Source organism: Leuresthes tenuis, unplaced genomic scaffold (assembly GCF_036924035.1).
Source record: "Leuresthes tenuis unplaced genomic scaffold, fLeuTen1.0.hap1 SCAF_21, whole genome shotgun sequence".
NCBI lineage: Eukaryota > Metazoa > Chordata > Actinopteri > Atheriniformes > Atherinopsidae > Leuresthes > Leuresthes tenuis.
This window is the reverse complement of record NW_027325375.1, coordinates 6,780,549-6,802,505: the sequence shown is the minus strand read 5'-3', so window position 1 is coordinate 6,802,505 and position 21,957 is coordinate 6,780,549. Positions and strand designations below refer to the sequence as shown.

The window sequence follows — 21,957 nt, the reverse complement described above, 5'->3', positions numbered from 1 at the left end:
TTTAGCTAAGTGTCCTGGGACACCTGCAGTTCTGTGCTGTACCAAATGAGTTATGGAAAGGAGCCAGGGGCTTGGCCTGTTTATCAGTTAAATAAATGCAAAAAGTGATGAGAAACCATCAGTTTCGGATGCGTTTCAGATAAAACCAGCATCAGTTTCTAACATGCATTTAGTCGTTACAAAACATATCTGGCATCTATATGGGTAAGTCTCCACTTGGTCCAACACAGATGTTGATACTTTCAGGCGTTTGATCTGGGACAGATGCCTTTAGACAGAAATTCCCAAAAAGATGGAGACGTTCAAGCTCAAAGTGGCAACTTTTTTCAGCAATGCAAAAATACATTTCTACCTAGGTTTGCCGTGACCCGGATTCGAACCGGGGTTGCTGCGACCACAACGCAGAGTACTAACCACTATACGATCACGGCAGGTTTTCAGTTGTGTGTGGTTAGCTTTATTTTATCTTATTTGTCTATTTTATTTTATTTAGTACTTTCCCCCTTGATCCATAACTGTTGCACAGCAGTTTCCTTCGGGATTAAACTTCAATCTGCATTTCTACCTAGGTTTGCCATGACCCGAATTCTAACCGGGGTTCCTGCGACCACAACGCAGAGTACTAACCACTATACGATCACGGCAGGTTGCTGCTTTCCGCGGTTAGCTTTATTTTATCTTATTTTTCTATTTTATTTTATTTAGTACTTTCCCCCTTGTTCCATAACTGTTACTACAAACTGGAACAAGGGGGAAAGTACAAAACAAAACAAAACAAAACAAAACAAAACAAAACAAAACAAAACAAAACAATAAAATAAAGCTAACCACACACAACAGAAAGCAGTAACCTGCCGTGATCATATAGTGGTTAGTATTCTGCGTTGTGGTCGCAGCAACCCTGGTTAGAATTCGGGTCATGGCAAACCGAGGTAGAATTGCAGTTTGTAGTAACAGTTATGGAACAAGGGGGAAAGTACTAAATAAAATAAAATAGAAAAATAAGATAAAATAAAGCTAACCGCGGAAAGCAGCAACCTGCCGTGATCGTATAGTGGTTAGTACTCTGCGTTGTGGTCGCAGGAACCCCGGTTAGAATTCGGGTCATGGCAAACCTAGGTAGAAATGCAGATTGAAGTTTCTCAGTGTGTGGCATCTTTGGGGCATAAGTGTGCTGGGATACTCAGGGAGTAGAGAGAAGAAGTTTTAAAGGTTTCCTGTTCTGCAGCAGTGGGAGAGCTGAGAAACATCAGAAGCTGAAGCTTGCATGCCGAGCTAGCTAGGAGTTGAACCTAGAATCTTCTGATCCGTACTCAGACGCGTTATCCATTGCGCCACTAGCCCTTCATGAAAGCAAAAGGAGTGTGGCAGAGTTTCCCCAAAAAGGGCCCTTCCAACAGCTTTTAAAGGTTTACAGGAGTAGGCCTTCAGAGTCTCTGTACACATAAGCTCGACCCATCCTTCGAGCCGGAATTGAACCAGCGACCTAAGGATAACTGGTGTTGGGCACCTACAGTCCTCCGCTCTACCAACTGAGCTATCGAAGGGAGCGTCGGCAGAGGTTCTTGTCATCAGCTGTAGTAATGCAAGTAATGAGGCTTTAGCTAAGTGTTCTGGGACACCTGCAGTTCTGTGCTGTACCAAATGAGTTATGGAAAGGAGCCAGGGGCTTGGCCTGTTTATCAGTTAAATAAATGCAAAAAGTGATGAGAAACCATCAGTTTCGGATGCGTTTCAGATAAAACCAGCATCAGTTTCTAACATGCATTTAGTCGTTACAAAACATATCTGGCATCTATATGGGTAAGTCTCCACTTGGTCCAACACAGATGTTGATACTTTCAGGCGTTTGATGTGGGACAGATGCCTTTAGACAGAAATTCCCAAAAAGATGGAGACGTTCAAGCTCAAAGTGGCAACTTTTTTCAGCAATGCAAAAATACATTTCTACCTAGGTTTGCCGTGACTCGGATTCGAACCGGGGTTGCTGCGACCACAACGCAGAGTACTAACCACTATACGATCACGGCAGGTTTTCAGTTGTGTGTGGTTAGCTTTATTTTATCTTATTTGTCTATTTTATTTTATTTAGTACTTTCCCCCTTGATCCATAACTGTTGCACAGCAGTTTCCTTCGGGATTAAACTTCAATCTGCATTTCTACCTAGGTTTGCCATGACCCGAATTCTAACCGGGGTTCCTGCGACCACAACGCAGAGTACTAACCACTATACGATCACGGCAGGTTGCTGCTTTCCGCGGTTAGCTTTATTTTATCTTATTTTTCTATTTTATTTTATTTAGTACTTTCCCCCTTGTTCCATAACTGTTACTACAAACTGCAATTCTACCTCGGTTTGCCATGACCCGAATTCTAACCAGGGTTGCTGCGACCACAACGCAGAATACTAACCACTATATGATCACGGCAGGTTACTGCTTTCTGTTGTGTGTGGTTAGCTTTATTTTACTGTTTTGTTTTGTTTTGTTTTGTTTTGTTTTGTTTTGTTTTGTTTTGTTTTGTACTTTCCCCCTTGTTCCATAACTGTTGCACAGCAGTTTCCTTCGGGATAAATACAGCCTCTTGAATCTTGAATTTTGCATCTTTTCCCCAATTATGTGATTGAAAACACCTTCAAATCCCAAGGATAGTATATCTAGCTCTGCTGCATGTGGCTTCGATGTATGTTTTTTTGTGTTTGGAGCAAAATCATTGACAGGAAAGACAAAGCGGAAGAGGAACTTTCCTTTTGGTGCTGCAAGATAAGACGTTGTGTGGCATCTTTGGGGCATAAGTGTGCTGGGATACTCAGGGAGTAGAGAGAAGAAGTTTTAAAGGTTTCCTGTTCTGCAGCAGTGGGAGAGCTGAGAAACATCAGAAGCTGAAGCTTGCATGCCGAGCTAGCTAGGAGTTGAACCTAGAATCTTCTGATCCGTACTCAGACGCGTTATCCATTGCGCCACTAGCCCTTCATGAAAGCAAAAGGAGTGTGGCAGAGTTTCCCCAAAAAGGGCCCTTCCAACAGCTTTTAAAGGTTTACAGGAGTAGGCCTTCAGAGTCTCTGTACACATAAGCTCGACCCATCCTTCGAGCCGGAATTGAACCAGCGACCTAAGGATAACTGGTGTTGGGCACCTACAGTCCTCCGCTCTACCAACTGAGCTATCGAAGGGAGCGTCGGCAGAGGTTCTTGTCATCAGCTGTAGGAATGCAAGTAATGAGGCTTTAGCTAAGTGTCCTGGGACACCTGCAGTTCTGTGCTGTACCAAATGAGTTATGGAAAGGAGCCAGGGGCTTGGCCTGTTTATCAGTTAAATAAATGCAAAAAGTGATGAGAAACCATCAGTTTCGGATGCGTTTCAGATAAAACCAGCATCAGTTTCTAACATGCATTTAGTCGTTACAAAACATATCTGGCATCTATATGGGTAAGTCTCCACTTGGTCCAACACAGATGTTGATACTTTCAGGCGTTTGATCTGGGACAGATGCCTTTAGACAGAAATTCCCAAAAAGATGGAGACGTTCAAGCTCAAAGTGGCAACTTTTTTCAGCAATGCAAAAATACATTTCTACCTAGGTTTGCCGTGACCCGGATTCGAACCGGGGTTGCTGCGACCACAACGCAGAGTACTAACCACTATACGATCACGGCAGGTTTTCAGTTGTGTGTGGTTAGCTTTATTTTATCTTATTTGTCTATTTTATTTTATTTAGTACTTTCCCCCTTGATCCATAACTGTTGCACAGCAGTTTCCTTCGGGATTAAACTTCAATCTGCATTTCTACCTAGGTTTGCCATGACCCGAATTCTAACCGGGGTTCCTGCGACCACAACGCAGAGTACTAACCACTATACGATCACGGCAGGTTGCTGCTTTCCGCGGTTAGCTTTATTTTATCTTATTTTTCTATTTTATTTTATTTAGTACTTTCCCCCTTGTTCCATAACTGTTACTACAAACTGGAACAAGGGGGAAAGTACAAAACAAAACAAAACAAAACAAAACAAAACAAAACAAAACAAAACAAAACAAAACAAAACAAAACAAAACAAAACAAAACAATAAAATAAAGCTAACCACACACAACAGAAAGCAGTAACCTGCCGTGATCATATAGTGGTTAGTATTCTGCGTTGTGGTCGCAGCAACCCTGGTTAGAATTCGGGTCATGGCAAACCGAGGTAGAATTGCAGTTTGTAGTAACAGTTATGGAACAAGGGGGAAAGTACTAAATAAAATAAAATAGAAAAATAAGATAAAATAAAGCTAACCGCGGAAAGCAGCAACCTGCCGTGATCGTATAGTGGTTAGTACTCTGCGTTGTGGTCGCAGGAACCCCGGTTAGAATTCGGGTCATGGCAAACCTAGGTAGAAATGCAGATTGAAGTTTCTCAGTGTGTGGCATCTTTGGGGCATAAGTGTGCTGGGATACTCAGGGAGTAGAGAGAAGAAGTTTTAAAGGTTTCCTGTTCTGCAGCAGTGGGAGAGCTGAGAAACATCAGAAGCTGAAGCTTGCATGCCGAGCTAGCTAGGAGTTGAACCTAGAATCTTCTGATCCGTACTCAGACGCGTTATCCATTGCGCCACTAGCCCTTCATGAAAGCAAAAGGAGTGTGGCAGAGTTTCCCCAAAAAGGGCCCTTCCAACAGCTTTTAAAGGTTTACAGGAGTAGGCCTTCAGAGTCTCTGTACACATAAGCTCGACCCATCCTTCGAGCCGGAATTGAACCAGCGACCTAAGGATAACTGGTGTTGGGCACCTACAGTCCTCCGCTCTACCAACTGAGCTATCGAAGGGAGCGACGGCAGAGGTTCTTGTCATCAGCTGTAGGAATGCAAGTAATGAGGCTTTAGCTAAGTGTCCTGGGATACCTGCAGTTCTGTGCTGTACCAAATGAGTTATGGAAAGGAGCCAGGGGCTTGGCCTGTTTATCAGTTAAATAAATGCAAAAAGTGATGAGAAACCATCAGTTTCGGATGCGTTTCAGATAAAACCAGCATCAGTTTCTAACATGCATTTAGTCGTTACAAAACATATCTGGCATCTATATGGGTAAGTCTCCACTTGGTCCAACACAGATGTTGATACTTTCAGGCGTTTGATGTGGGACAGATGCCTTTAGACAGAAATTCCCAAAAAGATGAAGACGTTCAAGCTCAAAGTGGCAACTTTTTTCAGCAATGCAAAAATACATTTCTACCTAGGTTTGCCGTGACCCGGATTCGAACCGGGGTTGCTGCGACCACAACGCAGAGTACTAACCACTATACGATCACGGCAGGTTTTCAGTTGTGTGTGGTTAGCTTTATTTTATCTTATTTGTCTATTTTATTTTATTTAGTACTTTCCCCCTTGATCCATAACTGTTGCACAGCAGTTTCCTTCGGGATTAAACTTCAATCTGCATTTCTACCTAGGTTTGCCATGACCCGAATTCTAACCGGGGTTCCTGCGACCACAACGCAGAGTACTAACCACTATACGATCACGGCAGGTTGCTGCTTTCTGCGGTTAGCTTTATTTGATCTTATTTGTCTATTTCATTTTATTTAGTACTTTCCTCCTTGTTCCATAACTGTTGCACAGCAGTTTCCTTCGGGATTAAACTACAAACTGCATTTCTACCTAGGTTTGCCATGACCCAAATTCTAACCAGGGTTCCTGCGACCACAACGCAGAGTACTAACCACTATACGATCACGGCAGGTATCTGCTTTCCGCGGTTAGCTTTATTTTATCTTATTTTTCTATTTTATTTTATTTAGTACTTTCCCCCTTGTTCCATAACTGTTACTATAAACTGCAATTCTACCTCGGTTTGCCATGACCCGAATTCTAACAGGGGTTGCTGCGACCACAACGCAGAATACTAACCACTATATGATCACGGCAGGTTACTGCTTTCTGTTGTGTGTGGTTAGCTTTATTTTATTGTTTTGTTTTGTTTTGTTTTGTTTTGTTTTGTTTTGTTTTGTTTTGTTTTGTTTTGTTTTGTTTTGTACTTTCCCCCTTGTTCCATAACTGTTGCACAGCAGTTTCCTTCGGGATAAATACAGCCTCTTGAATCTTGAATTTTGCATCTTTTCCCCAATTATGTGATTGAAAACACCTTCAAATCCCAAGGATAGTATATCTAGCTCTGCTGCATGTGGCTTCGATGTATGTTTTTTTGTGTTTGGAGCAAAATCATTGACAGGAAAGACAAAGCGGAAGAGGAACTTTCCTTTTGGTGCTGCAAGATAAGACGGTGTGTGGCATCTTTGGGGCATAAGTGTGCTGGGATACTCAGGGAGTAGAGAGAAGAAGTTTTAAAGGTTTCCTGTTCTGCAGCAGTGGGAGAGCTGAGAAACATCAGAAGCTGAAGCTTGCATGCCGAGCTAGCTAGGAGTTGAACCTAGAATCTTCTGATCCGTACTCAGACGCGTTATCCATTGCGCCACTAGCCCTTCATGAAAGCAAAAGGAGTGTGGCAGAGTTTCCCCAAAAAGGGCCCTTCCAACAGCTTTTAAAGGTTTACAGGAGTAGGCCTTCAGAGTCTCTGTACACATAAGCTCGACCCATCCTTCGAGCCGGAATTGAACCAGCGACCTAAGGATAACTGGTGTTGGGCACCTACAGTCCTCCGCTCTACCAACTGAGCTATCGAAGGGAGCGTCGGCAGAGGTTCTTGTCATCAGCTGTAGTAATGCAAGTAATGAGGCTTTAGCTAAGTGTTCTGGGACACCTGCAGTTCTGTGCTGTACCAAATGAGTTATGGAAAGGAGCCAGGGGCTTGGCCTGTTTATCAGTTAAATAAATGCAAAAAGTGATGAGAAACCATCAGTTTCGGATGCGTTTCAGATAAAACCAGCATCAGTTTCTAACATGCATTTAGTCGTTACAAAACATATCTGGCATCTATATGGGTAAGTCTCCACTTGGTCCAACACAGATGTTGATACTTTCAGGCGTTTGATGTGGGACAGATGCCTTTAGACAGAAATTCCCAAAAAGATGGAGACGTTCAAGCTCAAAGTGGCAACTTTTTTCAGCAATGCAAAAATACATTTCTACCTAGGTTTGCCGTGACTCGGATTCGAACCGGGGTTGCTGCGACCACAACGCAGAGTACTAACCACTATACGATCACGGCAGGTTTTCAGTTGTGTGTGGTTAGCTTTATTTTATCTTATTTGTCTATTTTATTTTATTTAGTACTTTCCCCCTTGATCCATAACTGTTGCACAGCAGTTTCCTTCGGGATTAAACTTCAATCTGCATTTCTACCTAGGTTTGCCATGACCCGAATTCTAACCGGGGTTCCTGCGACCACAACGCAGAGTACTAACCACTATACGATCACGGCAGGTTGCTGCTTTCCGCGGTTAGCTTTATTTTATCTTATTTTTCTATTTTATTTTATTTAGTACTTTCCCCCTTGTTCCATAACTGTTACTACAAACTGCAATTCTACCTCGGTTTGCCATGACCCGAATTCTAACCAGGGTTGCTGCGACCACAACGCAGAATACTAACCACTATATGATCACGGCAGGTTACTGCTTTCTGTTGTGTGTGGTTAGCTTTATTTTACTGTTTTGTTTTGTTTTGTTTTGTTTTGTTTTGTTTTGTTTTGTTTTGTTTTGTACTTTCCCCCTTGTTCCATAACTGTTGCACAGCAGTTTCCTTCGGGATAAATACAGCCTCTTGAATCTTGAATTTTGCATCTTTTCCCCAATTATGTGATTGAAAACACCTTCAAATCCCAAGGATAGTATATCTAGCTCTGCTGCATGTGGCTTCGATGTATGTTTTTTTGTGTTTGGAGCAAAATCATTGACAGGAAAGACAAAGCGGAAGAGGAACTTTCCTTTTGGTGCTGCAAGATAAGACGGTGTGTGGCATCTTTGGGGCATAAGTGTGCTGGGATACTCAGGGAGTAGAGAGAAGAAGTTTTAAAGGTTTCCTGTTCTGCAGCAGTGGGAGAGCTGAGAAACATCAGAAGCTGAAGCTTGCATGCCGAGCTAGCTAGGAGTTGAACCTAGAATCTTCTGATCCGTACTCAGACGCGTTATCCATTGCGCCACTAGCCCTTCATGAAAGCAAAAGGAGTGTGGCAGAGTTTCCCCAAAAAGGGCCCTTCCAACAGCTTTTAAAGGTTTACAGGAGTAGGCCTTCAGAGTCTCTGTACACATAAGCTCGACCCATCCTTCGAGCCGGAATTGAACCAGCGACCTAAGGATAACTGGTGTTGGGCACCTACAGTCCTCCGCTCTACCAACTGAGTTATCGAAGGGAGCGACGGCAGAGGTTCTTGTCATCAGCTGTAGGAATGCAAGTAATGAGGCTTTAGCTAAGTGTCCTGGGACACCTGCAGTTCTGTGCTGTACCAAATGAGTTATGGAAAGGAGCCAGGGGCTTGGCCTGTTTATCAGTTAAATAAATGCAAAAAGTGATGAGAAACCATCAGTTTCGGATGCGTTTCAGATAAAACCAGCATCAGTTTCTAACATGCATTTAGTCGTTACAAAACATATCTGGCATCTATATGGGTAAGTCTCCACTTGGTCCAACACAGATGTTGATACTTTCAGGCGTTTGATGTGGGACAGATGCCTTTAGACAGAAATTCCCAAAAAGATGGAGACGTTCAAGCTCAAAGTGGCAACTTTTTTCAGCAATGCAAAAATACATTTCTACCTAGGTTTGCCGTGACCCGGATTCGAACCGGGGTTGCTGCGACCACAACGCAGAGTACTAACCACTATACGATCACGGCAGGTTTTCAGTTGTGTGTGGTTAGCTTTATTTTATCTTATTTGTCTATTTTATTTTATTTAGTACTTTCCCCCTTGATCCATAACTGTTGCACAGCAGTTTCCTTCGGGATTAAACTTCAAACTGCATTTCTACCTAGGTTTGCCATGACCCGAATTCTAACCGGGGTTCCTGCGACCACAACGCAGAGTACTAACCACTATACGATCACGGCAGGTTGCTGCTTTCTGCGGTTAGCTTTATTTGATCTTATTTGTCTATTTCATTTTATTTAGTACTTTCCTCCTTGTTCCATAACTGTTGCACAGCAGTTTCCTTCGGGATTAAACTACAAACTGCATTTCTACCTAGGTTTGCCATGACACGAATTCTAACCAGGGTTCCTGCGACCACAACGCAGAGTACTAACCACTATACGATCACGGCAGGTATCTGCTTTCCGCGGTTAGCTTTATTTTATCTTATTTTTCTATTTTATTTTATTTAGTACTTTCCCCCTTGTTCCATAACTGTTACTATAAACTGCAATTCTACCTCGGTTTGCCATGACCCGAATTCTAACAGGGGTTGCTGCGACCACAACGCAGAATACTAACCACTATATGATCACGGCAGGTTGCTGCTTTCTGTTGTGTGTGGTTAGCTTTATTTTGTTTTGTTTTGTTTTGTTTTGTTTAGTTTTGTTTTGTTTTTTTTTGTACTTTCCCCCTTGTTCCATAACTGTTGCACAGCAGTTTCCTTCGGGATAAATACAGCCTCTTGAATCTTGAATTTTGCATCTTTTCCCCAATTATGTGATTGAAAACACCTTCAAATCCCAAGGATAGTATATCTAGCTCTGCTGCATGTGGCTTCGATGTATGTTTTTTTGTGTTTGGAGCAAAATCATTGACAGGAAAGACAAAGCGGAAGAGGAACTTTCCTTTTGGTGCTGCAAGATAAGACGGTGTGTGGCATCTTTGGGGCATAAGTGTGCTGGGATACTCAGGGAGTAGAGAGAAGAAGTTTTAAAGGTTTCCTGTTCTGCAGCAGTGGGAGAGCTGAGAAACATCAGAAGCTGAAGCTTGCATGCCGAGCTAGCTAGGAGTTGAACCTAGAATCTTCTGATCCGTACTCAGACGCGTTATCCATTGCGCCACTAGCCCTTCATGAAAGCAAAAGGAGTGTGGCAGAGTTTCCCCAAAAAGGGCCCTTCCAACAGCTTTTAAAGGTTTACAGGAGTAGGCCTTCAGAGTCTCTGTACACATAAGCTCGACCCATCCTTCGAGCCGGAATTGAACCAGCGACCTAAGGATAACTGGTGTTGGGCACCTACAGTCCTCCGCTCTACCAACTGAGCTATCGAAGGGAGCGTCGGCAGAGGTTCTTGTCATCAGCTGTAGGAATGCAAGTAATGAGGCTTTAGCTAAGTGTCCTGGGACACCTGCAGTTCTGTGCTGTACCAAATGAGTTATGGAAAGGAGCCAGGGGCTTGGCCTGTTTATCAGTTAAATAAATGCAAAAAGTGATGAGAAACCATCAGTTTCGGATGCGTTTCAGATAAAACCAGCATCAGTTTCTAACATGCATTTAGTCGTTACAAAACATATCTGGCATCTATATTCAATTCAATTCAATTCAATTCAATTTTATTTATATAGCGCCAGATTACAACAATTGTCATCTCAAGGCACTTAAGTAATATAGTCCAATTCAAGCCAATTGGAATTCAATTCATTGTAATCATAATCCAATTAATTCATATAGAGCTAATTAAAAAAATTAATATCCTAGCTAAGGAAACCAACAGATTGCACCGAAATGTGTCTTCAGTCCAATCTCCCGTCCTGAGCGTGCCTGTGGCAACTGTGGAAAGGAACGACTCCCTTTTAACAGGAAGAAACCTCTGGCAGAACCAGACTCAGGAAGGGTGGCCATCCGCCTCGACCAGCTGGGGTTTGAGAAGACAGAAAAGAGGGAAAAGAGGGGGGAAAAACACCATAACGCCATTCAAAGGATATCTGTTGGAACAGGGAAACATAGGTTAATAACCACAATAATGTCACATGTACATAAAATCAATTTTGAAATTAAACAGGGGGAAAAAGAGAGCAAAGTGAGGAAAGGTGTGACAGATGAGGTCCCCCAGCAGTCTAAGCCTATAGCAGCTTAACTATGGGATGTTTCAGGATTACCTGAGCCATCCCTAACTATAAGCTTTATCGAAAAGAAAAGTTTTAAGCCTAATCTTAAAAGTGGAAAGGGTGTCTGCTTCCCGGACATTTACTGGCAGCTTATTCCACAAGAGAGGGGCCTGATAACTGAAGGCTCTACCTCCCATTCTACTTTTAGAAACTCTGGGAACAACAAGTAAACCTGCAGTTTGGGAGCGAAGTGCTCTGTTAGGAAAATATTGTACAATGAGATCTTTAAGATATGATGGAGTTCGGTCAGTAAGAGCTTTATATGTGAGGAGAAGAATCTTAAATTCTATTCTGAATTTAACAGGGAGCCAATGAAGAGAAGCTAAAACTGGAGAAACATGATCTCTCCTGTTAGTTCTCATCAGAACTCTGGCTGCAGCATTTTGGATCAGCTGGAGGCTTTTCAGAGAATATGTGGGACAGCCCAATAATAAGGAATTACAGTAGTCCAATCTTGAAGTAACAAATGCATGAACTAGTTTCTCTGCATCACCTTGAGACAGGATGTTCCTGATTTTGGCAATATTACGAAGGTGAAAGAAGGCAGTCCTAGAAACCAGTTTTATATGTGCGTCAAATGATAAATTCTGGTCAAAAATAACTCCAAGGTTCCTCACTGTAGAACTAGAAGCCAAGGAAATACCATCTAGAGTAACTATATAACTAGACAATTTCTCCCTGAAGCGCTCAGGTCCAAAGAGAACAACTTCAGTTTTGTCTGAATTTAAAAGCAGACAGTTCTGAGTCATCCAGGTCTTTATGTCTTTAAGACAGGCTTGTAGCCTGACCAACCTGTAGGTTTCATCTGGTTTCATAGATAAGTACAGCTGAGTATCATCAGCATAACAATGGAAATTTATGCCATGCTGTCTGATAATGTTACCTAATGGAAGCATGTATAAAGTAAAAAGAATCGGTCCAAGCACAGAACCCTGAGGAACTCCATGACTTACTCCAACGTGTGAGGAAGATTCCTCATTTACAAGAACAAACTGGAATCTATCAGATAAATATGACTTAAACCAGCCTAATGCAGTTCCTTTAATCCCAATAACATGTTCAAGTCTCTGTAACAGAATGCTGTGATCGATCGTATCAAATGCAGCACTGAGATCCAACAGGACAAGCACAGAAACAAGTCCGCTATCAGAAGCTAACAGGAGATCATTGGTAACTTTCACCAGTGCCGTTTCTGTGCTATGATGCACTCTGAATCCTGACTGAAACTCTTCAAACAGATTATTTCTATGTAAATGATCACAAAGTTGAACTGCAACTATTTTTTCAAGAACTTTGGACAAAAAAGGGAGATTGGATATAGGTCGATAATTAGCCAACACTTCTGAATCAAGAGTAGGTTTTTTAAGTAAAGGTTTAATTACAGCAACCTTAAAAGTCTGAGGTACATATCCTATCAACAAAGACCGATTGATCAAATCCAATATGGAAGTGTCAATTAAGGGGAAAACCTCCTTGAACAGTCTGGTTGGGATTGGGTTGATGGTTTAGAAGAGACTATTGCTGTTGTTAGCTCAGAAAGATCAACTGGACAGAAGCTGTCTAAATACAATTCAGGTTCGAAAGATACTTCTAAAGCTGCTCTACTTGATGATACATCAGTGATAATAATGGGAAGGATTCCATTAATCTTCTCTCTGATAGAAACAATTTTATTGATGAAGAATCTCATGAAATCATCACTGCTGAGAGTTAAAGGAATACATGGCTCAACAGAGCTCGGAGTCTTTGTCAGTCTGGCAACAGTGCTGAAAATGAAATGAAACTTATATGGGTAAGTCTCCACTTCGTCCAACACAGATGTTGATACTTTCAGGCGTTTGATGTGGGACAGATGCCTTTAGACAGAAATTCCCAAAAAGATGGAGACGTTCAAGCTCAAAGTGGCAACTTTTTTCAGCAATGCAAAAATACATTTCTACCTAGGTTTGCCGTGACTCGGATACGAACCGGGGTTGCTGCGACCACAACGCAGAGTACTAACCACTATACGATCACGGCAGGTTTTCAGTTGTGTGTGGTTAGCTTTATTTTATCTTATTTGTCTATTTTATTTTATTTAGTACTTTCCCCCTTGATCCATAACTGTTGCACAGCAGTTTCCTTCGGGATTAAACTTCAATCTGCATTTCTACCTAGGTTTGCCATGACCCAAATTCTAACCGGGGTTCCTGCGACCACAACGCTGAGTACTAACCACTATACGATCACGGCAGGTTGCTGCTTTCCGCGGTTAGCTTTATTTTATCTTATTTTTCTATTTTATTTTATTTAGTACTTTTCCCCTTGTTCCATAACTGTTACTACAAACTGCAATTCTACCTCGGTTTGCCATGACTCGAATTCTAACCAGGGTTGCTGCGACCACAACGCAGAATACTAACCACTATATGATCACGGCAGGTTACTGCTTTCTGTTGTGTGTGGTTAGCTTTATTTTATTGTTTTGTTTTGTTTTGTTTTGTACTTTCCCCCTTGTTCCATAACTGTTGCACAGCAGTTTCCTTCGGGATTAAACTACAAACTGCATTTCTACCTAGGTTTGCCATGACCCAAATTCTAACCAGGGTTCCTGCGACCACAACGCAGAGTACTAACCACTATACGATCACGGCAGGTATCTGCTTTCCGCGGTTAGCTTTATTTGATCTTATTTTTCTATTTTATTTTATTTAGTACTTTCCCCCTTGTTCCATAACTGTTACTATAAACTGCAATTCTACCTCGGTTTGCCATGACCCGAATTCTAACAGGGGTTGCTGCGACCACAACGCAGAATACTAACCACTATATGATCACGGCAGGTTGCTGCTTTCTGTTGTGTGTGGTTAGCTTTATTTTATTGTTTTGTTTTGTTTTGTTTTGTTTTGTTTTGTTTTGTTTTGTTTTGTTTTGTTTTGTTTTGTTTTGTTTTGTTTTGTTTTGTTTTGTTTTGTTTTGTTTTGTTTTGTTTTGTTTTGTTTTGTTTTGTTTTGTTTTGGTTTGGTTTGGTTTGTTTTGTTTTGTACTTTCCCCCTTGTTCCATAACTGTTGCACAGCAGTTTCCTTCGGGATAAATACAGCCTCTTGAATCTTGAATTTTGCATCTTTTCCCCAATTATGTGATTGAAAATACCTTCAAATCCCAAGGATAGTATATCTAGCTCTGCTGCATGTGGCTTCGATGTATGTTTTTTTGTGTTTGGAGCAAAATCATTGACAGGAAAGACAAAGCGGAAGAGGAACTTTCCTTTTGGTGCTGCAAGATAAGACGGTGTGTGGCATCTTTGGGGCATAAGTGTGCTGGGATACTCAGGGAGTAGAGAGAAGAAGTTTTAAAGGTTTCCTGTTCTGCAGCAGTGGGAGAGCTGAGAAACATCAGAAGCTGAAGCTTGCATGCCGAGCTAGCTAGGAGTTGAACCTAGAATCTTCTGATCCGTACTCAGACGCGTTATCCATTGCGCCACTAGCCCTTCATGAAAGCAAAAGGAGTGTGGCAGAGTTTCCCCAAAAAGGGCCCTTCCAACAGCTTTTAAAGGTTTACAGGAGTAGGCCTTCAGAGTCTCTGTACACATAAGCTCGACCCATCCTTCGAGCCGGAATTGAACCAGCGACTGGTGTTAACTGGTGGATAACTGGTGTTGGGCACCTACAGTCCTCCGCTCTACCAACTGAGCTATCGAAGGGAGCGTCGGCAGAGGTTCTTGTCATCAGCTGTAGGAATGCAAGTAATGAGGCTTTAGCTAAGTGTCCTGGGACACCTGCAGTTCTGTGCTGTACCAAATGAGTTATGGAAAGGAGCCAGGGGCTTGGCCTGTTTATCAGTTAAATAAATGCAAAAAGTGATGAGAAACCATCAGTTTCGGATGCGTTTCAGATAAAACCAGCATCAGTTTCTAACATGCATTTAGTCGTTACAAAACATATCTGGCATCTATATGGGTAAGTCTCCACTTGGTCCAACACAGATGTTGATACTTTCAGGCGTTTGATGTGGGACAGATGCCTTTAGACAGAAATTCCCAAAAAGATGGAGACGTTCAAGCTCAAAGTGGCAACTTTTTTCAGCAATGCAAAAATACATTTCTACCTAGGTTTGCCGTGACCCGGATTCGAACCGGGGTTGCTGCGACCACAACGCAGAGTACTAACCACTATACGATCACGGCAGGTTTTCAGTTGTGTGTGGTTAGCTTTATTTTATCTTATTTGTCTATTTTATTTTATTTAGTACTTTCCCCCTTGATCCATAACTGTTGCACAGCAGTTTCCTTCGGGATTAAACTTCAATCTGCATTTCTACCTAGGTTTGCCATGACCCGAATTCTAACCGGGGTTCCTGCGACCACAACGCAGAGTACTAACCACTATACGATCACGGCAGGTTGCTGCTTTCTGCGGTTAGCTTTATTTGATCTTATTTGTCTATTTCATTTTATTTAGTACTTTCCTCCTTGTTCCATAACTGTTGCACAGCAGTTTCCTTCGGGATTAAACTACAAACTGCATTTCTACCTAGGTTTGCCATGACCCAAATTCTAACCAGGGTTCCTGCGACCACAACGCAGAGTACTAACCACTATACGATCACGGCAGGTATCTGCTTTCCGCGTTTAGCTTTATTTTATCTTATTTTTCTATTTTATTTTATTTAGTACTTTCCCCCTTGTTCCATAACTGTTACTATAAACTGCAATTCTACCTCGGTTTGCCATGACCCGAATTCTAACAGGGGTTGCTGCGACCACAACGCAGAATACTAACCACTATATGATCACGGCAGGTTGCTGCTTTCTGTTGTGTGTGGTTAGCTTTATTTTATTGTTTTGTTTTGTTTTGTTTTGTTTTGTTTTGTTTTGTTTTGTTTTGTTTTGTTTTGTTTTGTTTTGTACTTTCCCCCTTGTTCCATAACTGTTGCACAGCAGTTTCCTTCGGGATAAATACAGCCTCTTGAATCTTGAATTTTGCATCTTTTCCCCAATTATGTGATTGAAAACACCTTCAAATCCCAAGGATAGTATATCTAGCTCTGCTGCATGTGGCTTCGATGTATGTTTTTTTGTGTTTGGAGCAAAATCATTGACAGGAAAGACAAAGCGGAAGAGGAACTTTCCTTTTGGTGCTGCAAGATAAGACGGTGTGTGGCATCTTTGGGGCATAAGTGTGCTGGGATACTCAGGGAGTAGAGAGAAGAAGTTTTAAAGGTTTCCTGTTCTGCAGCAGTGGGAGAGCTGAGAAACATCAGAAGCTGAAGCTTGCATGCCGAGCTAGCTAGGAGTTGAACCTAGAATCTTCTGATCCGTACTCAGACGCGTTATCCATTGCGCCACTAGCCCTTCATGAAAGCAAAAGGAGTGTGGCAGAGTTTCCCCAAAAAGGGCCCTTCCAACAGCTTTTAAAGGTTTACAGGAGTAGGCCTTCAGAGTCTCTGTACACATAAGCTCGACCCATCCTTCGAGCCGGAATTGAACCAGCGACCTAAGGATAACTGGTGTTGGGCACCTACAGTCCTCCGCTCTACCAACTGAGCTATCGAAGGGAGCGTCGGCAGAGGTTCTTGTCATCAGCTGTAGGAATGCAAGTAATGAGGCTTTAGCTAAGTGTCCTGGGACACCTGCAGTTCTGTGCTGTACCAAATGAGTTATGGAAAGGAGCCAGGGGCTTGGCCTGTTTATCAGTTAAATAAATGCAAAAAGTGATGAGAAACCATCAGTTTCGGATGCGTTTCAGATAAAACCAGCATCAGTTTCTAACATGCATTTAGTCGTTACAAAACATATCTGGCATCTATATGGGTAAGTCTCCACTTGGTCCAACACAGATGTTGATACTTTCAGGCGTTTGATCTGGGACAGATGCCTTTAGACAGAAATTCCCAAAAAGATGGAGACGTTCAAGCTCAAAGTGGCAACTTTTTTCAGCAATGCAAAAATACATTTCTACCTAGGTTTGCCGTGACCCGGATTCGAACCGGGGTTGCTGCGACCACAACGCAGAGTACTAACCACTATACGATCACGGCAGGTTTTCAGTTGTGTGTGGTTAGCTTTATTTTATCTTATTTGTCTATTTTATTTTATTTAGTACTTTCCCCCTTGATCCATAACTGTTGCACAGCAGTTTCCTTCGGGATTAAACTTCAATCTGCATTTCTACCTAGGTTTGCCATGACCCGAATTCTAACCGGGGTTCCTGCGACCACAACGCAGAGTACTAACCACTATACGATCACGGCAGGTTGCTGCTTTCCGCGGTTAGCTTTATTTTATCTTATTTTTCTATTTTATTTTATTTAGTACTTTCCCCCTTGTTCCATAACTGTTACTACAAACTGGAACAAGGGGGAAAGTACAAAACAAAACAAAACAAAACAAAACAAAACAAAACAAAACAAAACAAAACAAAACAAAACAAAACAAAACAAAACAATAAAATAAAGCTAACCACACACAACAGAAAGCAGTAACCTGCCGTGATCATATAGTGGTTAGTATTCTGCGTTGTGGTCGCAGCAACCCTGGTTAGAATTCGGGTCATGGCAAACCGAGGTAGAATTGCAGTTTGTAGTAACAGTTATGGAACAAGGGGGAAAGTACTAAATAAAATAAAATAGAAAAATAAGATAAGATAAAGCTAACCGCGGAAAGCAGCAACCTGCCGTGATCGTATAGTGGTTAGTACTCTGCGTTGTGGTCGCAGGAACCCCGGTTAGAATTCGGGTCATGGCAAACCTAGGTAGAAATGCAGATTGAAGTTTCTCAGTGTGTGGCATCTTTGGGGCATAAGTGTGCTGGGATACTCAGGGAGTAGAGAGAAGAAGTTTTAAAGGTTTCCTGTTCTGCAGCAGTGGGAGAGCTGAGAAACATCAGAAGCTGAAGCTTGCATGCCGAGCTAGCTAGGAGTTGAACCTAGAATCTTCTGATCCGTACTCAGACGCGTTATCCATTGCGCCACTAGCCCTTCATGAAAGCAAAAGGAGTGTGGCAGAGTTTCCCCAAAAAGGGCCCTTCCAACAGCTTTTAAAGGTTTACAGGAGTAGGCCTTCAGAGTCTCTGTACACATAAGCTCGACCCATCCTTCGAGCCGGAATTGAACCAGCGACCTAAGGATAACTGGTGTTGGGCACCTACAGTCCTCCGCTCTACCAACTGAGCTATCGAAGGGAGCGTCGGCAGAGGTTCTTGTCATCAGCTGTAGGAATGCAAGTAATGAGGCTTTAGCTAAGTGTCCTGGGACACCTGCAGTTCTGTGCTGTACCAAATGAGTTATGGAAAGGAGCCAGGGGCTTGGCCTGTTTATCAGTTAAATAAATGCAAAAAGTGATGAGAAACCATCAGTTTCGGATGCGTTTCAGATAAAACCAGCATCAGTTTCTAACATGCATTTAGTCGTTACAAAACATATCTGGCATCTATATGGGTAAGTCTCCACTTGGTCCAACACAGATGTTGATACTTTCAGGCGTTTGATGTGGGACAGATGCCTTTAGACAGAAATTCCCAAAAAGATGAAGACGTTCAAGCTCAAAGTGGCAACTTTTTTCAGCAATGCAAAAATACATTTCTACCTAGGTTTGCCGTGACCCGGATTCGAACCGGGGTTGCTGCGACCACAACGCAGAGTACTAACCACTATACGATCACGGCAGGTTTTCAGTTGTGTGTGGTTAGCTTTATTTTATCTTATTTGTCTATTTTATTTTATTTAGTACTTTCCCCCTTGATCCATAACTGTTGCACAGCAGTTTCCTTCGGGATTAAACTTCAATCTGCATTTCTACCTAGGTTTGCCATGACCCGAATTCTAACCGGGGTTCCTGCGACCACAACGCAGAGTACTAACCACTATACGATCACGGCAGGTTGCTGCTTTCTGCGGTTAGCTTTATTTGATCTTATTTGTCTATTTCATTTTATTTAGTACTTTCCTCCTTGTTCCATAACTGTTGCACAGCAGTTTCCTTCGGGATTAAACTACAAACTGCATTTCTACCTAGGTTTGCCATGACCCAAATTCTAACCAGGGTTCCTGCGACCACAACGCAGAGTACTAACCACTATACGATCACGGCAGGTATCTGCTTTCCGCGGTTAGCTTTATTTTATCTTATTTTTCTATTTTATTTTATTTAGTACTTTCCCCCTTGTTCCATAACTGTTACTATAAACTGCAATTCTACCTCGGTTTGCCATGACCCGAATTCTAACAGGGGTTGCTGCGACCACAACGCAGAATACTAACCACTATATGATCACGGCAGGTTACTGCTTTCTGTTGTGTGTGGTTAGCTTTATTTTATTGTTTTGTTTTGTTTTGTTTTGTTTTGTTTTGTTTTGTTTTGTTTTGTTTTGTTTTGTTTTGTTTTGTTTTGTTTTGTTTTGTACTTTCCCCCTTGTTCCATAACTGTTGCACAGCAGTTTCCTTCGGGATAAATACAGCCTCTTGAATCTTGAATTTTGCATCTTTTCCCCAATTATGTGATTGAAAACACCTTCAAATCCCAAGGATAGTATATCTAGCTCTGCTGCATGTGGCTTCGATGTATGTTTTTTTGTGTTTGGAGCAAAATCATTGACAGGAAAGACAAAGCGGAAGAGGAACTTTCCTTTTGGTGCTGCAAGATAAGACGGTGTGTGGCATCTTTGGGGCATAAGTGTGCTGGGATACTCAGGGAGTAGAGAGAAGAAGTTTTAAAGGTTTCCTGTTCTGCAGCAGTGGGAGAGCTGAGAAACATCAGAAGCTGAAGCTTGCATGCCGAGCTAGCTAGGAGTTGAACCTAGAATCTTCTGATCCGTACTCAGACGCGTTATCCATTGCGCCACTAGCCCTTCATGAAAGCAAAAGGAGTGTGGCAGAGTTTCCCCAAAAAGGGCCCTTCCAACAGCTTTTAAAGGTTTACAGGAGTAGGCCTTCAGAGTCTCTGTACACATAAGCTCGACCCATCCTTCGAGCCGGAATTGAACCAGCGACCTAAGGATAACTGGTGTTGGGCACCTACAGTCCTCCGCTCTACCAACTGAGCTATCGAAGGGAGCGTCGGCAGAGGTTCTTGTCATCAGCTGTAGTAATGCAAGTAATGAGGCTTTAGCTAAGTGTTCTGGGACACCTGCAGTTCTGTGCTGTACCAAATGAGTTATGGAAAGGAGCCAGGGGCTTGGCCTGTTTATCAGTTAAATAAATGCAAAAAGTGATGAGAAACCATCAGTTTCGGATGCGTTTCAGATAAAACCAGCATCAGTTTCTAACATGCATTTAGTCGTTACAAAACATATCTGGCATCTATATGGGTAAGTCTCCACTTGGTCCAACACAGATGTTGATACTTTCAGGCGTTTGATGTGGGACAGATGCCTTTAGACAGAAATTCCCAAAAAGATGGAGACGTTCAAGCTCAAAGTGGCAACTTTTTTCAGCAATGCAAAAATACATTTCTACCTAGGTTTGCCGTGACTCGGATTCGAACCGGGGTTGCTGCGACCACAACGCAGAGTACTAACCACTATACGATCACGGCAGGTTTTCAGTTGTGTGTGGTTAGCTTTATTTTATCTTATTTGTCTATTTTATTTTATTTAGTACTTTCCCCCTTGATCCATAACTGTTGCACAGCAGTTTCCTTCGGGATTAAACTTCAATCTGCATTTCTACCTAGGTTTGCCATGACCCGAATTCTAACCGGGGTTCCTGCGACCACAACGCAGAGTACTAACCACTATACGATCACGGCAGGTTGCTGCTTTCCGCGGTTAGCTTTATTTTATCTTATTTTTCTATTTTATTTTATTTAGTACTTTCCCCCTTGTTCCATAACTGTTACTACAAACTGCAATTCTACCTCGGTTTGCCATGACCCGAATTCTAACCAGGGTTGCTGCGACCACAACGCAGAATACTAACCACTATATGATCACGGCAGGTTACTGCTTTCTGTTGTGTGTGGTTAGCTTTATTTTACTGTTTTGTTTTGTTTTGTTTTGTTTTGTTTTGTTTTGTTTTGTACTTTCCCCCTTGTTCCATAACTGTTGCACAGCAGTTTCCTTCGGGATAAATACAGCCTCTTGAATCTTGAATTTTGCATCTTTTCCCCAATTATGTGATTGAAAACACCTTCAAATCCCAAGGATAGTATATCTAGCTCTGCTGCATGTGGCTTCGATGTATGTTTTTTTGTGTTTGGAGCAAAATCATTGACAGGAAAGACAAAGCGGAAGAGGAACTTTCCTTTTGGTGCTGCAAGATAAGACGGTGTGTGGCATCTTTGGGGCATAAGTGTGCTGGGATACTCAGGGAGTAGAGAGAAGAAGTTTTAAAGGTTTCCTGTTCTGCAGCAGTGGGAGAGCTGAGAAACATCAGAAGCTGAAGCTTGCATGCCGAGCTAGCTAGGAGTTGAACCTAGAATCTTCTGATCCGTACTCAGACGCGTTATCCATTGCGCCACTAGCCCTTCATGAAAGCAAAAGGAGTGTGGCAGAGTTTCCCCAAAAAGGGCCCTTCCAACAGCTTTTAAAGGTTTACAGGAGTAGGCCTTCAGAGTCTCTGTACACATAAGCTCGACCCATCCTTCGAGCCGGAATTGAACCAGCGACCTAAGGATAACTGGTGTTGGGCACCTACAGTCCTCCGCTCTACCAACTGAGTTATCGAAGGGAGCGACGGCAGAGGTTCTTGTCATCAGCTGTAGGAATGCAAGTAATGAGGCTTTAGCTAAGTGTCCTGGGACACCTGCAGTTCTGTGCTGTACCAAATGAGTTATGGAAAGGAGCCAGGGGCTTGGCCTGTTTATCAGTTAAATAAATGCAAAAAGTGATGAGAAACCATCAGTTTCGGATGCGTTTCAGATAAAACCAGCATCAGTTTCTAACATGCATTTAGTCGTTACAAAACATATCTGGCATCTATATGGGTAAGTCTCCACTTGGTCCAACACAGATGTTGATACTTTCAGGCGTTTGATGTGGGACAGATGCCTTTAGACAGAAATTCCCAAAAAGATGGAGACGTTCAAGCTCAAAGT

General features: G+C 42.3%; 28 non-coding genes across 28 annotated transcripts; all 28 read right to left on the bottom strand.

Moving 5' to 3' along the window:
* Positions 1-359: 359 nt before the first annotated feature.
* On the bottom strand, positions 360-431 carry trnah-gug (transfer RNA histidin (anticodon GUG)). The gene has a single exon. It is a non-coding gene; the product is annotated as a tRNA-His (tRNA).
* An 840-nt stretch (positions 432-1,271) lies between these two features.
* Positions 1,272-1,344, bottom strand: trnar-acg (transfer RNA arginine (anticodon ACG)). Its single transcript has one exon. It is a non-coding gene; the product is annotated as a tRNA-Arg (tRNA).
* A 114-nt stretch (positions 1,345-1,458) lies between these two features.
* Positions 1,459-1,547, bottom strand: trnay-gua (transfer RNA tyrosine (anticodon GUA)). The gene is given in 2 exon segments: positions 1,459-1,494; positions 1,511-1,547. It is a non-coding gene; the product is annotated as a tRNA-Tyr (tRNA).
* A 1,350-nt stretch (positions 1,548-2,897) lies between these two features.
* On the bottom strand, positions 2,898-2,970 carry trnar-acg (transfer RNA arginine (anticodon ACG)). Its single transcript has one exon. It is a non-coding gene; the product is annotated as a tRNA-Arg (tRNA).
* A 114-nt stretch (positions 2,971-3,084) lies between these two features.
* Positions 3,085-3,173, bottom strand: trnay-gua (transfer RNA tyrosine (anticodon GUA)). Its single transcript is given in 2 exon segments — positions 3,085-3,120; positions 3,137-3,173. It is a non-coding gene; the product is annotated as a tRNA-Tyr (tRNA).
* Positions 3,174-3,584: 411 nt separating this feature from the next.
* trnah-gug (transfer RNA histidin (anticodon GUG)) lies at positions 3,585-3,656 on the bottom strand. The gene has a single exon. It is a non-coding gene; the product is annotated as a tRNA-His (tRNA).
* Positions 3,657-4,526: 870 nt separating this feature from the next.
* On the bottom strand, positions 4,527-4,599 carry trnar-acg (transfer RNA arginine (anticodon ACG)). Its single transcript has one exon. It is a non-coding gene; the product is annotated as a tRNA-Arg (tRNA).
* Positions 4,600-4,713: 114 nt separating this feature from the next.
* trnay-gua (transfer RNA tyrosine (anticodon GUA)) lies at positions 4,714-4,802 on the bottom strand. Its single transcript is given in 2 exon segments — positions 4,714-4,749; positions 4,766-4,802. It is a non-coding gene; the product is annotated as a tRNA-Tyr (tRNA).
* A 411-nt stretch (positions 4,803-5,213) lies between these two features.
* On the bottom strand, positions 5,214-5,285 carry trnah-gug (transfer RNA histidin (anticodon GUG)). The gene has a single exon. It is a non-coding gene; the product is annotated as a tRNA-His (tRNA).
* Positions 5,286-6,379: 1,094 nt separating this feature from the next.
* On the bottom strand, positions 6,380-6,452 carry trnar-acg (transfer RNA arginine (anticodon ACG)). The gene has a single exon. It is a non-coding gene; the product is annotated as a tRNA-Arg (tRNA).
* Positions 6,453-6,566: 114 nt separating this feature from the next.
* Positions 6,567-6,655, bottom strand: trnay-gua (transfer RNA tyrosine (anticodon GUA)). Its single transcript is given in 2 exon segments — positions 6,567-6,602; positions 6,619-6,655. It is a non-coding gene; the product is annotated as a tRNA-Tyr (tRNA).
* Positions 6,656-8,005: 1,350 nt separating this feature from the next.
* trnar-acg (transfer RNA arginine (anticodon ACG)) lies at positions 8,006-8,078 on the bottom strand. The gene has a single exon. It is a non-coding gene; the product is annotated as a tRNA-Arg (tRNA).
* Positions 8,079-8,192: 114 nt separating this feature from the next.
* Positions 8,193-8,281, bottom strand: trnay-gua (transfer RNA tyrosine (anticodon GUA)). Its single transcript is given in 2 exon segments — positions 8,193-8,228; positions 8,245-8,281. It is a non-coding gene; the product is annotated as a tRNA-Tyr (tRNA).
* A 411-nt stretch (positions 8,282-8,692) lies between these two features.
* trnah-gug (transfer RNA histidin (anticodon GUG)) lies at positions 8,693-8,764 on the bottom strand. The gene has a single exon. It is a non-coding gene; the product is annotated as a tRNA-His (tRNA).
* A 1,071-nt stretch (positions 8,765-9,835) lies between these two features.
* trnar-acg (transfer RNA arginine (anticodon ACG)) lies at positions 9,836-9,908 on the bottom strand. Its single transcript has one exon. It is a non-coding gene; the product is annotated as a tRNA-Arg (tRNA).
* Positions 9,909-10,022: 114 nt separating this feature from the next.
* Positions 10,023-10,111, bottom strand: trnay-gua (transfer RNA tyrosine (anticodon GUA)). The gene is given in 2 exon segments: positions 10,023-10,058; positions 10,075-10,111. It is a non-coding gene; the product is annotated as a tRNA-Tyr (tRNA).
* A 4,232-nt stretch (positions 10,112-14,343) lies between these two features.
* On the bottom strand, positions 14,344-14,416 carry trnar-acg (transfer RNA arginine (anticodon ACG)). The gene has a single exon. It is a non-coding gene; the product is annotated as a tRNA-Arg (tRNA).
* Positions 14,417-15,040: 624 nt separating this feature from the next.
* On the bottom strand, positions 15,041-15,112 carry trnah-gug (transfer RNA histidin (anticodon GUG)). Its single transcript has one exon. It is a non-coding gene; the product is annotated as a tRNA-His (tRNA).
* Positions 15,113-16,206: 1,094 nt separating this feature from the next.
* On the bottom strand, positions 16,207-16,279 carry trnar-acg (transfer RNA arginine (anticodon ACG)). Its single transcript has one exon. It is a non-coding gene; the product is annotated as a tRNA-Arg (tRNA).
* Positions 16,280-16,393: 114 nt separating this feature from the next.
* On the bottom strand, positions 16,394-16,482 carry trnay-gua (transfer RNA tyrosine (anticodon GUA)). The gene is given in 2 exon segments: positions 16,394-16,429; positions 16,446-16,482. It is a non-coding gene; the product is annotated as a tRNA-Tyr (tRNA).
* A 411-nt stretch (positions 16,483-16,893) lies between these two features.
* trnah-gug (transfer RNA histidin (anticodon GUG)) lies at positions 16,894-16,965 on the bottom strand. Its single transcript has one exon. It is a non-coding gene; the product is annotated as a tRNA-His (tRNA).
* Positions 16,966-17,830: 865 nt separating this feature from the next.
* trnar-acg (transfer RNA arginine (anticodon ACG)) lies at positions 17,831-17,903 on the bottom strand. Its single transcript has one exon. It is a non-coding gene; the product is annotated as a tRNA-Arg (tRNA).
* A 114-nt stretch (positions 17,904-18,017) lies between these two features.
* trnay-gua (transfer RNA tyrosine (anticodon GUA)) lies at positions 18,018-18,106 on the bottom strand. The gene is given in 2 exon segments: positions 18,018-18,053; positions 18,070-18,106. It is a non-coding gene; the product is annotated as a tRNA-Tyr (tRNA).
* Positions 18,107-18,517: 411 nt separating this feature from the next.
* trnah-gug (transfer RNA histidin (anticodon GUG)) lies at positions 18,518-18,589 on the bottom strand. The gene has a single exon. It is a non-coding gene; the product is annotated as a tRNA-His (tRNA).
* Positions 18,590-19,698: 1,109 nt separating this feature from the next.
* Positions 19,699-19,771, bottom strand: trnar-acg (transfer RNA arginine (anticodon ACG)). Its single transcript has one exon. It is a non-coding gene; the product is annotated as a tRNA-Arg (tRNA).
* A 114-nt stretch (positions 19,772-19,885) lies between these two features.
* On the bottom strand, positions 19,886-19,974 carry trnay-gua (transfer RNA tyrosine (anticodon GUA)). The gene is given in 2 exon segments: positions 19,886-19,921; positions 19,938-19,974. It is a non-coding gene; the product is annotated as a tRNA-Tyr (tRNA).
* A 1,340-nt stretch (positions 19,975-21,314) lies between these two features.
* Positions 21,315-21,387, bottom strand: trnar-acg (transfer RNA arginine (anticodon ACG)). The gene has a single exon. It is a non-coding gene; the product is annotated as a tRNA-Arg (tRNA).
* Positions 21,388-21,501: 114 nt separating this feature from the next.
* trnay-gua (transfer RNA tyrosine (anticodon GUA)) lies at positions 21,502-21,590 on the bottom strand. The gene is given in 2 exon segments: positions 21,502-21,537; positions 21,554-21,590. It is a non-coding gene; the product is annotated as a tRNA-Tyr (tRNA).
* Positions 21,591-21,957: the final 367 nt, after the last annotated feature.